At 43.8% G+C, this 12,608-nt stretch overlaps 1 protein-coding gene across 6 annotated transcripts in view; it reads left to right on the top strand.

The window, feature by feature from the left end:
• Nucleotides 1-12,608, top strand: part of LOC132383395 (protein tyrosine phosphatase type IVA 2-like) — a 97,373-nt gene that overhangs the window by 78,090 nt on the left and 6,675 nt on the right. The window lies entirely within an intron of this gene.

The following is a 12,608-nucleotide window of genomic DNA, read 5'->3' as shown; positions in this document are numbered from 1 at the left end:
CAGGAATGGCTGCTGAGTGTACCAGACTTTAGATGTTTCAAAAAGAACAGAGAGGGAGGCAAAAGAGGTGGGGGGGGTGGCGTACCTACTCAGGGATAGTGTCACGGCTGCAGAACAGGAGGAAGTCATTGAGGGTAGCCCTACTGCAGTCAGTGTATGTGGAAGTCAGAAACAGTAAAGGGGCAACAACTCTACTGGGTGCTTTTTGTAGACCCCATTCCAATAGTAACAGGGATATCGAGGAGCAGATAGGGAGGCAGATTCTGGAACGGTGCAGTAATAATTGGTTTGTTGTGATGAGTGAATTTAACTTTCCTAATATTGATTGACATCTCCTTAGTGCAAGGGGTTTAGATGGGTTGGAGTTTGTTAGGAGTGTTCGGGAAGGTTTCCTGACACAATATGTAGATAAGCCAACTATAGGAGAGATTCTACTTGATCTGGTATTGGGAAATGAATCTGGTCAGGTATCAGATCTTGGTGAGAGAGCATTTTGGAGGTAGTGACCACAACTCTTATCTCCTTCACCATAGTGCTGGAGAGGGATAGGAGCAGACAATTTGGGAAAACATTTAATTGGGGTAGAGGAAAATATGATGCTATTAGGCAGGAACTTGGAAGGAGATATTCTCAGAGAAATGCAGGGCAGAAATGTGGCAAATGTTCAGAGAACATTTGCATGGAGTTTTATATAGGTATGTTCCATTGATGCATGAAAAGGGTAGTAGGATTAAAGAACCATGGTGTGCAAAGGATGTAGAAAATCTAGTGAAAAGAAAACCTTAAAAATAGTTCAAGAAACTAGGGAACTAGGAGAGCTCTAGGAAATTACAAGGTTGCTAGGAAGGAGCTAAGAATGGAATTAGGGCAGCCAGAAGGGGCCATAGAAGGCCTTGATGAGCAGAATTAAAACCCCAAGGCATTCTACAAGTATGTAAAGAGCAAGAGAATGAGCTATGTGAGAATAGGACCAAACAGGTGTGATAGTGGAAATGTGTGCATGGAGTCGGAGGAGGTGGCGCAGGTACTTAATGAATACTTTGCTTCAGTTATCACCAGGGGAAAAAGACCTTGGCAATTGTGGGATAACTTACAGTGGACTGAAATGCTTCAGCATATAGACATTAAGAAAGAAGATGTACTGGAGCTTTTGAAAAGCATTAAGTTAAGATAATTCACCAGGCTACTGAGGGAAGTGAGAGAGGAGATTGCTGAGCCTCTTGCGATGATCTTTGTGTTATCAATAGGGACAGGAGAAGTACCAGAAGATTTGAGGGTTGCAAATGTTGTTCCCTTGATCAAGAAAGGGAGTAAAGATAACCCAGGAAATTGTAGACCAGTGAGTCTGACTTCAGCGATGGGGAAGCTATTGGAGAAGATCCTGAGAGGCAGGATTTATAGAAACACAGAAAACCTACAGCACAATACAGGCCCTTCAGCCCACAAAGTTGTGTTGAACATGTCTCTACTTTAGAAATTACTAGACTTCCCCATAGCCCTCCATTTTTCTAAGCTCCAAAGTCTCTTGAAAGACCCTATCGTAGTGACCTCCACTGCCTTTGCTGGCAGCCTGTTCCACGCACTCACCACTCTGAGTAAAGAAAAAAACTTAGCCCTGACATCTCCTCTGTACCTGTTCCCCAGCACCTTACATCTGTGCCCTCCTGTGGCAACCATTTCAGCCTCGGGGGGAGGGGGGGGAAGCCTCTGACTATCCACACGATCAGTGCCTCTCATCGTCTTGTACACCTCTACCAGGTCACCTCTCATCCTCTGTCACTCTTAAGGAGAAAAGGCCGAGTTCACTCAACCTGTTTTTATAAGGCATGCTCCCCAATTCAGGCAACATCCTTGTAAATCTCCTCTGCACCATTTCTATGGCTTCCACATCCTTCCTGTAGTGAGGCGACCAGAACTGAGCACAGTACCCCAAGTGGGGTCTGACTAGGGTCCTATATAGCTGCAACATTACCTCTCGGCTCCTAAATTCAATTCCACGATTAATGAAGGCCAATACACCGTATGCCTCCTTAACCACAGAGACAACCTGCGCAGCTGCTTTGAGTGTCCTATGGACTCGAGCTCCAAGATCCCTCTGATCCTCCACACTGCCAAGAGTCTTACCATTAATACTATATTCTGCCATCATATTTGACCAACCAAAATGAACCACCTCACACTTACCTGGGTTGAACTCCATCTGCCACTTCTCAGCCCAGTTTCGCATCCTATCAATGTCCCACTGTAACCTCTGACAGCCCTCCACACTATCCACAATACCTCCAACCTTTGTGTTATCAGCAAACTTACTAACCCATCCCTCCACTTCCTCATCCAGGTCATTTATAAAAATCACGAAGAGTAAGGGTCCCCGTACAGATCCCTGAGGCACACCACTGGTCACTGACTTCCATGCAGAATATGACCCATCCACAACCACTCTTTGCCTTCTGTGGGCAAGCCAGTTCTGGATCCACAAAGCAATGTCTCCTTGGATCCCATGCCTCCTTACTTTTTCAATAAGCCTTGCATGAGGTACCTTATCAAATCCCTTGCTGAAATCCATATACACTACATCTACTGCTCTTCCTTCATCAAATGTGTTTAGTCACATCCTCAAAAAATTTAATCAGGCTCGTAAGGCACAACCTGCCCTCGACAAAGCCATGCTGACTATTCCTAATCATATTATACCTCTCCAAATGTTTATAAATCCTGCCTGTCAGGATCTTCTCCATCAACTTACCAACCTCTGAAGTAAGACTCACTGGTCTATAATTTCCTGGGCTACTTCTACTCCCTTTCATGAATAAAGGAACAACATCCGCAACCCTCCAATCCTCCGGAACCTCTCCCGTCCCCATTGATGATTCCAAGATCAATGCCAGAGGCTCAGCAGTCTCCTCCCTCACCTCCCACAGTAGCCTGGGATACATCTCATCTGGTCTCAGCGACTTATCCGACTTGACGCTTTCCAAAAGCTGCAGCACATCCTTTTTCTTAATATCTACATGCACAAGCTTTTCAGTCTGCTGCAAGTCATCACTACAATGACCAAGATCCTTTTCCATAGTGAATACTGAAATAAAGCATTCATTATGAGCATTTGGAGAGAGATAATTTGATTAGGGTTAGTCGGCATGGCTTTGTCAAGGGCAGGTCATGCCTTATGAGCCAGGTTGAATTCTTTGAGGATGTTACAAAATGTAGTGTACAGGGATTTCAGTAAGGCCTTTGATACGGTTCCCCATTTAAGACTCCTTTAGAAAGTAAGGTGGCATGGGATCCGAGGAGACCTTGCTTTGTGGATCCAGAATTGATTTGCCCACAGAAGGCAAGAGTGGTTGTAGATGGTTTGTATTCTACATGGAGGTCAATGACCAGTTGTGTTCTTCAGGGATCTGTTCTAGGACCCCTTCCCTTTGTGATTTTTATAAATGACCTGGATGAAGAAACAGAAGGGTGGGTTAGAAAGTTTGCTGATGACACAAAGGTTGGGGGTGTTTTGGATAGTCTGGAGGGTTGTTAGAAGTTACAGTGGGGTATCAATATGATGCAGAACTGGCTGAGAAGTGACAGTTGGGCTTCAACCCAGATAAGTATGATGTGGTACATTTTGGGGGCATAGTTTTAAGGTGCTTGGAAATAGGTACCGAGGGGATGTCAGGGCTAAGTTTTTCACACAGAGTGGTGGGTGAGTGGGATGAACTATCGGTGGCAGTGGTGGAAGCGGATACATTATGGTCTTTTAAGAGCCTCTTAAATAGGTACATAGAGCTTAAAAATTTGAGGGCTATGTGCTAGGGAAATTCTAGGCAGTTTCTAGAGTAGGTTACATGATTATCCCAACATTGTGGGCTGAAGGGCCTGTAATATGTTGTAGATTTCTATGTTTTATGTTCTGAATCACATAATTAGCTAAATGGAGATTTCTGTGCAGTCAGGGTGTTTCAGTTGACTGTAGTAAAACACACCTGTATCTGGACAGCCCAACTGCTGGTGAGTCAGTTTCCTGGTAAAAACTACACCATAAAGACAAATGAACACTCCAAGCTACTCTGTGAAAAGATTATTGAAAAGTACAAGTCAGGAGACGTATACATGAAAATCTTCAAGTCACTGAATATCCCTTGGAGTACAGTTAAGTCAGTCATTAAGAAATGGAAAGAATATGGCACAGCTGTAAATCTGCCTAGAGCAAGCAGTCCTCAAAAACTGAATGACTGCAAGAAGGAACTAGTGATGGAGGCCACTATGACAACTCTGGAGGAGTTACAAATTTCAGTGGCGGAGATGGGAGAGTGCCAAAGAGAAAGCTACTATTGGGGGGCGGGAGGAAACCTGCATTAAATCTCAGCTAGGGTTTGCCAGAAGGCACAAGGGAGATTCTGAATTCAGCTGGAAGAAGGTTCTATTACCTGCCGAAACCGAAATAGAGCATTTTCACATTGGACTAAACGCTAAGCTTGGCATAACCCAAACACTGCACATCATCAAAAACACACCATCCCTACCATGAAGCATGATGGAGGCTACATCATACTGTGGGCATATTTCACTGCTGCAGCCCTGGAAGGCTTGTGAAGGTGGAGGGTAAAATAAATGCAGCAAAATACAGGGAAATCTTGGTGGAAAACCTGATGCAGTGTGCAACTTGGGAGAAGATCTAATTTTCAGCAATACACTGACCCCACGCATAAAGCCAAAGCTACATAGGAATTGCTTAAAAACAACAGAGTTAATGTCCTGGAGTAGCCAAGTCACAGTCCAGTCCTCAATCCAACTATGGATTTGTGGCTGGACTTGAAAAGGGCTGTTCACTCATGATCACCATGCAGTCAATAGACAATAGACAGTAGGTGCAGGAGTGGGCCATTCGGCCCTTCTAGCCAGGACCACCATTCAATGTGATCATGGCTGATCATACACAATCAGTACCCCGTTCCTGACCTCTCCCCATATCCCTTGACCCCGCTATCTATAAGAGCTCGATCTAACTCTTTCTTGAATGCATCCAGAGACTCAGCCTCCACTGCCTTCTGGGGCAGAGCATTCCATATATCCACCACTCTCTGGGTGAAAAAATTTTTCCACATCTCTGTTCTAAATGGCCTACCCTTTATTCTTAAGCTGTGGCCTCTAGTTCTGGACTCACCCATCAGCAGGAACATGCTTCCTGCCTCCAGCGTGTCCAATCCCTTAATAATCGTATATGTTTCAATCAGATCCTCTCTTATCCTTCTAAATTCCAGTGTATACAAGCCCAGTCACTCCAATCTTTCAACATATGACAGTCCTGCCATTCCGGGAATTAACCTTGTGAACCTACACTGCACTCCCTCAATAACAAGAATGTCCTTCCTCAAATTTGGAGACCAAAACTGCACACAATACTCCAGGTGGGGTCTTACCAGGGCCCTGTACAGCTGCAGAAGGACCTCTTTACTCCTGTACTCAATTCCTCTTGTTATAAAGGCCAGCATGCCATTAGCTTTCTTCACTGCCTGCTGTACCTGCATGCTTGCTTTCATTGACTGATGTACAGGAACACCTAGATCTCGTTCTACTTCCCCTTTTCCTTACATGACTCCATTTAGATAGTAATCTGCCTTCCTGTTCTTGCCACCAAAGTGGATAATCTCACATTTATCCACATTAAACTGCATCTGCCATACATTTGCCCACTCACCCAACCTGCCCAAATCACTCTGCATTCTCATAACATCCTCCTGAGATTTCACACTGCCACCCAGCTTTTTGTCATCAGCAAATTTACTAATGTTACTTTTAATCCTTCATCTAAATCATTAATGTGTATTGTAAACAGCTGCGGTCCCAGCACTGAGCCATACGGTACCCCACTGGTCGAAGCCTGCCATTCCCAAAGGGACCCGTTAATCGCTACTCTTTGTTTCCTGTCAGCCAGCCAATTTTCAATCCATGTCAATACTCTGCCCCCAATACCCTTGTGCCCTAATTTTGCCCACTAATCTCCTATGTGGGACTTTATCAAAAGCTTTCTGGAAGTCCAGGTACACTACATCCACTGGCTTTCCCTTGTCCATCCTCAAAAAAACTCCAGAAGATTAGTCAAGCATGATTTTCCCTTCATAAATCCATGCTGACTCGGACTGATCCTTCTACTGCTATCCAAACGTGTCATAATTTCCTCTTTTATAATTGACTCCAGCATCTTTCCCACCACTGACTTCAGGCTAACTGGTCTGTATTTCCCTGTTTTTTTTTTCTCTCTCTCTCTCTCTCCTTTCTTGAAAAGTGGGACAACATCAGCCACCCTCTAATCAGCAGGAACTGTTCCTGAATCTATAGAACATTGGAAAATGATTACCAATGCGTCCACAATTTCTAGAGCCACCTCTTTAAGTATCCTGGGATGCAGACCATCAGGCCCCAGGGATTTATCAGCCTTCAGACTCAACAGTCTATCCAACACTGTTTCTTGCCTAATATAAATTTCCTTCAATTCATCCATTACCCTAGTTCCTTTGGCCACTATTACATCTGGGAGATTGTTTGTGTCTTCCCCAGTGAAGACAAATCCAAAGTACCTGTTCAACTCATCTGCCATTTCCTTGTTCCCCATAATAAATTCACCTGTTTCTGTCTTCAATGGCTCAATTTTGGTCTTAACTATTTTTTTGCTATTCACATACCTAAAGAAGCTTTTACTGTCCTCTTTTATATTCTTGGCTAGTTTACCTTCGTACCTCATTTTTTCTTGGCATATTGCCTTTTTTGTTATCTTCTGTTGCTCTTTAAAAGCTTCCCAGTCCTTCGGTTTCCCGCTCATCTTTGCTATGTTATACTTCTCTTTTATTTTTATACTGCCCTTTACTTCCCTCGTCAGCCACGGCCGCCCCTTAGGATCTTTCTTCCTCTTTGGAATGAACCGATCCTGCACCTTCTGCATTATTCCCAGAAATACCTGCCATTGTTGTTCCATTGTCTTCCCTGCTAGGGTATCGTTCCATTGAACTTTGGCCAGCTCCTCCCTCATAGCTCCATAGTTCCCTTTGTTCAACTGTAATACTGACATATCCGATTTTCCCTTCTCCTTCTCAAATTGTAGGTTAAAACATATCATATTATGGTCGCTACCTCCTAATGGTTCCTTTACCTCCAGGTCCCTGATCAAATCCGGTTCACTGCACAGCACTAAATCTAGAATTGCCTTCTCCCTGGTAGGCTCCAGTACAAGCTGTTCTAAGAATCCATCTTGGAGGCACTCCACAAACTCCCTTTCTTGGGGTCCAGTACCATTCTGATTCTCCCAGTCTACCTGCATGTTGAAATCCCCCATGACAACTGTATCACTACCTTTGCAACATGCCGATTTTAACTCTTCATTCAACTTACACCCTACATCCAGATTGCTGTGTGGGGGCCTGTGGATAACTCCCATTAGGGTCTTTCTACCCTTAGAATTTCTCAGTTCTATCCATACTGACTCTACACCCCCTGATTCTATGTCCCCCCTCACAAGGGACTGAATATCATTCCTCACCAACAGAGCCACCCCACCCCCTCTGCCACAGTCTGTCCTTTCGATAAGACGTATATCCTTGAATATTCATTTCCCAGGCCTTGTCCGCTTGAAGCCATGTCTCTGTTATTTCCACAACATCGTACTTGCCAATTTCCAACTGAGCCTCAAGCTCATCTACTTTATTCCTTATACTTTGTGCATTCATATATAATACTTTTAATTTGTTACTCCCCTCTCCTTTCATATCAATTCCTATTTCACTTGGCCATACTGTATGATCTCTTCTTGAGCTTTCTACTCCATTGATTCTGTTGTCTTTTTTAACTTTTCTTATTTTCACTTTCCCTTTAACTCCATATTTCCAGTTCATCCCTTCCCCCACCACACTACTTAATTTAAACACATCCGTGTTGCAGTGGCAAACCTGTCTGCCAGAATGCTGGTCCCCCGCCTGTTAAGGTGCAACCCGTCCCTTTTGTACAATTCATCCCTACCCCAAAACAGATCCCAGTGGTCCAAGAATGTAAATCCTTGCTTCCTGCACCAGTTCCTCAGCCACACATTCAGATCCATTATCTCCCTGTTCCTGCCCTCTCCAGCACGAGGAACTGGAAGCAAACCAGAGATAACCACCCTGGAAGTCCTGCTTTTCAGCCTTCTTCTGAGTTCTCTGAAGTCCCGCTGCAGAATGTCCTTCCTCTTCTTCCCGATGTCATTTGTGCCAACACGCACTACCACTTCCGGCTGTTCATCTTCACCCTTGAGGTTTCCCTGCAATCGGTCTGTGATGTCCTGAATCCTAGCACCAGGGAGGCAACACACCATCCTTAAATCTGGTCTGTTGCCACAGAAACCCCTTTCCGTACCTCTTACTATGGAGTCCCCTATTACCACGTCTCTTCTGACTTCTCGGCTCTGCTTCTGCACCAATTTTCGGCTCGCAGTCCTGTCCGCCTCTCAGACTGGCAGTATCTTCTGTCCTGACAGCTTCCAAGAGGGTGAACCTGTTTACGAGAGGTACATCCCCTGGGGTCTCCTGTACTTCAAGCATCCTTTCCTTCCTCATCACTCAGAGTGTGAGCAGTTTTGTAAAGAAGAATAGGAGAAAATCATAGTGTTCAGATGTGCAAAGCTGATAGACACCTTTCCACACAGATTCGAGGTTGTAAGTGCTGCCAAAGGTGCAGCAACTAAATACTGTCTTGAAGGGGTGAGTACTTAAGCAATCAATCAGTTTGTGTTTTATATTTGTAAATAATTTAGATCACTTTGTAGAAATCTGTTTTCACTTTGACAAGGCAGTCTTTTTTTCTTTTGATCAGTGTCAAAAAAGGCAAAAAAGGCTGTTACACGCAGCGCTAAAATAACGACACGGAGTCAGTAAACTGCAATTAAAGAAGATTTTATTCGAACTTCACAGCCTTGCTTTAAAGCCTCCCTCATCCCGCCCTCCCCGGGCGTGGATACTGTAAGGGGCACGTACTCACAAACCCCTGCACGCTTTCCCTTTGTTGGTGAAGCAGACCTGGCCTTTGTGCCGGTGCGCTGGCTATTTGTGAGCCGGTTCGAGTGCGCTAGAAAGTGGGTCACCACAAGTGACTAAATGGTGTAGAACAATGAAACATGAAAACTTCCAAGGGGGATGTATACTTTTTATAGGCACTATTAAGCCTATTCATCATGACAAGTAGGTATTCATTTGGAGACCCCCTCTCACAAGCTCGAAAGTACATTGTATCTTTATAACTTTAAGTAGGTGATTCAGTGCAATTTCAGAAGTTACAATGACAATATTTTCTTCAATACTTTGGGTTGATAATGCTTCCCTTGAATTGCAGTGGGTCTACTGAATGTACAGTGAGAGACATCTCTGAATGTTCAAATACCTTTGCTGGGACAAACTAATTGATACAGATATTCTAAATACATCTGAGGACAAGAGAGCCAGACACCCAAAATTAGTGTTGAGAGAGCTGACTCTCTCAAATCTCCCAACCATTGATAGATCAACTATTTATGTGCTAACTGATAGTATGGTCTACAGGCTTCCTTGAAATTGTTTACAATGATGCAAATTACTTAACTCCATAGCTTCCTGGGTAATTAACACAAACCCATTGTTTTAATGTTTGGCTGATGCATCTGTAAGTCATCGTGGTCACTTTTGCAAGCCATACTTGTTAGTCTGTGGGCCAGCCTGTGCTCCTCAGATAGTATTAATTATATGCAAAGGTGTGCTTTTAATTTCAACTTACTGCTTGCAGTTTACAATTTACTGAAAACTAGTTCTTACTAGAGTTCATATTCACATGACTCCAGAATACTCCCTAACACAGTTATAACTAGAATGTAAATCAATATTTTGACGTTGCCAGGGCTAGTGTATAAGTTATGAGGAGAGGTGGGAAAGGCCAGAATCGGATTTATAATCAGTGACATATACCTGTGTGTGGGAGGTTGGGAAAGGGGCTTGTTTTGCACTTGTCTGTTTTGTGTTGTTGTTGCTTATATTTTACTGAGCATTGTGGGTTTTGGCGCCAGAATGTGTGGTGACCCTGTGCACTTGCCCTAGCACGTCCTTTAGTTTGTTGTTTGTTAATGCAAGCACTGCATTTCACTGTTTGTTTTGATGTATAATCTGAATTAGTTCTCTCTGGACATTTAATTGAAATCATATAATTATGTGTGGCCTAAATAAAATGGGAAGGAAAGACCTATGATTTAGCAGAAACATGAAATGATGCTAGACACGCAGATTCTGATCAGTTTTTGCACAGTTACCATCTTAACTCTTATCAAATTCCCAGATGTAGGCATCTTTGGTATTTTAACCATTTTTATTTAGTGCCCACAGTGGCCTAAAAATCGGCATTTTTCTCAAAAGTTTATCGTGATCATAAAACGTTATGGTCATTGTTACCTAGGTATTTCCCTCCTATTGCTTATTTCAGTTTAGCTCATTCCTCACCAACATGTGTTTTCTTATCAAATGTTTTCTCTTTGTAGGAGCACCATTCCGTTATCCCCTTTTACCTAACTCCTGTAGCCAAGCAATTTTGGAGTAGTTCAAATTTCCCATGGTTTTTCCTTTGTCATTTTCCTAGCTTACTTAGATTTTTTACACTTTGTTTTCCATTTTCATGGCATGTGGACTGGTGCTTTTTGTTTTACAGGTAAACACTTTGTATCCCTGTCCTATTGGAGTTCACATCAATTTTTTCTACTGTTACTCTGCCATCTGAATACAACTGTTCCATCTCCCATTTTTCCCAAATGTGCTACATTGTGTTCAACTCCACATTTGATTTTACTGCAGCATCATTTTGATAATCCCAAACATGATTCAATTAGCAGTGACTAGTGGGGTACCACAAGGCTCAGTGCTGGGACCCCAGTTGTTTACAATATATGTTAATGATTTAGACGAGAGAATTAAATGCAGCATCTCCAAGTTTGCGGATGACACGAAGCTGGGCGGCGGTGTTAGCTGTGAGGAGGATGCTAAGAGGATGCAGGGTGACTTGGATAGGTTAGGTGAGTGGGCAGATTCATGGCAGATGAAATTTAATGTGGATAAATGTGAGGTTATCCACCTTGGTTGCAAGAACAGGAAAACAGGTTATTATCTGAATGGTGGACGATTAGGAAAAGGGGAGGTGCAACGAGACCTGGGTGTCATTGTACACCAGTCATTGAAAATGGGCATGCAGGTACAGCAGGCAGTTAAAAAGGTGAATGGTATGTTTGCATTCATAGCAAGAGGATTTGAGTACAGGGACCTTGCTTTGTGGATCCAGAACTGGCTTACCCACAGAAGGCAAAGAGTTGTTGTAGATGGGCCATATTCTGCATGGAGGTCAGTGACCAGTGGGGTGCCTCAGGGATCTGTTCTGGGACCCCTACTCTTCGTGGTTTTTATAAATGACCTAGATGATGAAGTGGAGGGATGCATTAGTAAATTTGCTGATGACACAAAGGTTGGGAGTGTTGTGGATAGTGTGGAGGACTGTCAGAGGTTACAGCAGGACATTGATAGGATGGAAAATGGGCTGAGAAGTGGCAGATGGAGTTCAACCCAGATAAGTTTGAGGTGCAAACACAAGGAAATCTGCAGACGCTAGAAATTCAAGTAACACACACAAAATGCTGGTGGAACACAGCAGGCCAGGCAGCATCTTTTGGAAGAAGTACAGTTGATGTTTCGGGCCAAGACCCTTCATCAGGACTAACTGAAAGAAGATAGTAAGAGATTTAAAGTGGGAGGGTGAGGGGGAAATCCGAAATGATAGAAGACTGGGGGGAGAGGGTTGAAGCTCAGAGCTGGAAAGGTGATTGGCAAAAGGGATGAGGTGTGAGGTGGTTCATTTTGGCAGGTCAAATATGATGGCAGAATATAGTATTAATGGTAAGACTCTTGGCAGTGTGTAGGATCAGAGGGATCTTGGGTTCAGAGTCCATTGGACACTCAAAGCTGCTGCGCAGGTCGACTCTGTGGTTAAATTGGCCTTCGCCAACTGTGGGATCGAGCTTAAGAGCCAAGAGGTAATGTTGCAGCTATATAGGACCCTAGTCAGACCCCACTTGGAATACTGTGCTCAGTTCTGGTCACCTCACTACAGGAAGGACGTGGAAACCATAGAAAGGGTGCAGAGGAGATTTACAAGGATGTTGTCTGGATTGGGGAGCATGCTTTATGAGAATAGGTTGAGTGAATTTGGCCTTTCCTCCTTGGAGCAACGGAGGATGAGAGATGACCTGATAAAGTTGACAAGATGATGAGAGGCATTGATAGTGTGGATAGTCAGAGGCTTTTCCCCAGGGCTGAGATGGCTAGCACAAGAAGACATAGTTTTCAGGTGCTTGGAAGTAGGTACAGAGGAGATGTCAGGGGTAAGTTTTTATAAATGCAGAGAGTGGTGAGTGCGTAGAATGGGCTGCTGGCGGCATTGGAAGCAATAGAGTCTTTTTAGAGACCCCTGGATAGGTACATGGAGCTTAGAAAAATAGAGGGCTATGGGTAAGCCTAGGTACTTGTATGGGTAAGGACAAGTTTGGCACAGCTTTGTGGGCTAAAGAGCTTGTATTGTGCTGTAGGTTTTCT

The sequence above is a fragment of the Hypanus sabinus genome, chromosome 30 (assembly GCF_030144855.1).
Source record: "Hypanus sabinus isolate sHypSab1 chromosome 30, sHypSab1.hap1, whole genome shotgun sequence".
NCBI classification, from domain to species: Eukaryota; Metazoa; Chordata; class Chondrichthyes; order Myliobatiformes; family Dasyatidae; genus Hypanus; species Hypanus sabinus.
This window is presented reverse-complemented; position numbering and strand designations above follow the sequence as displayed.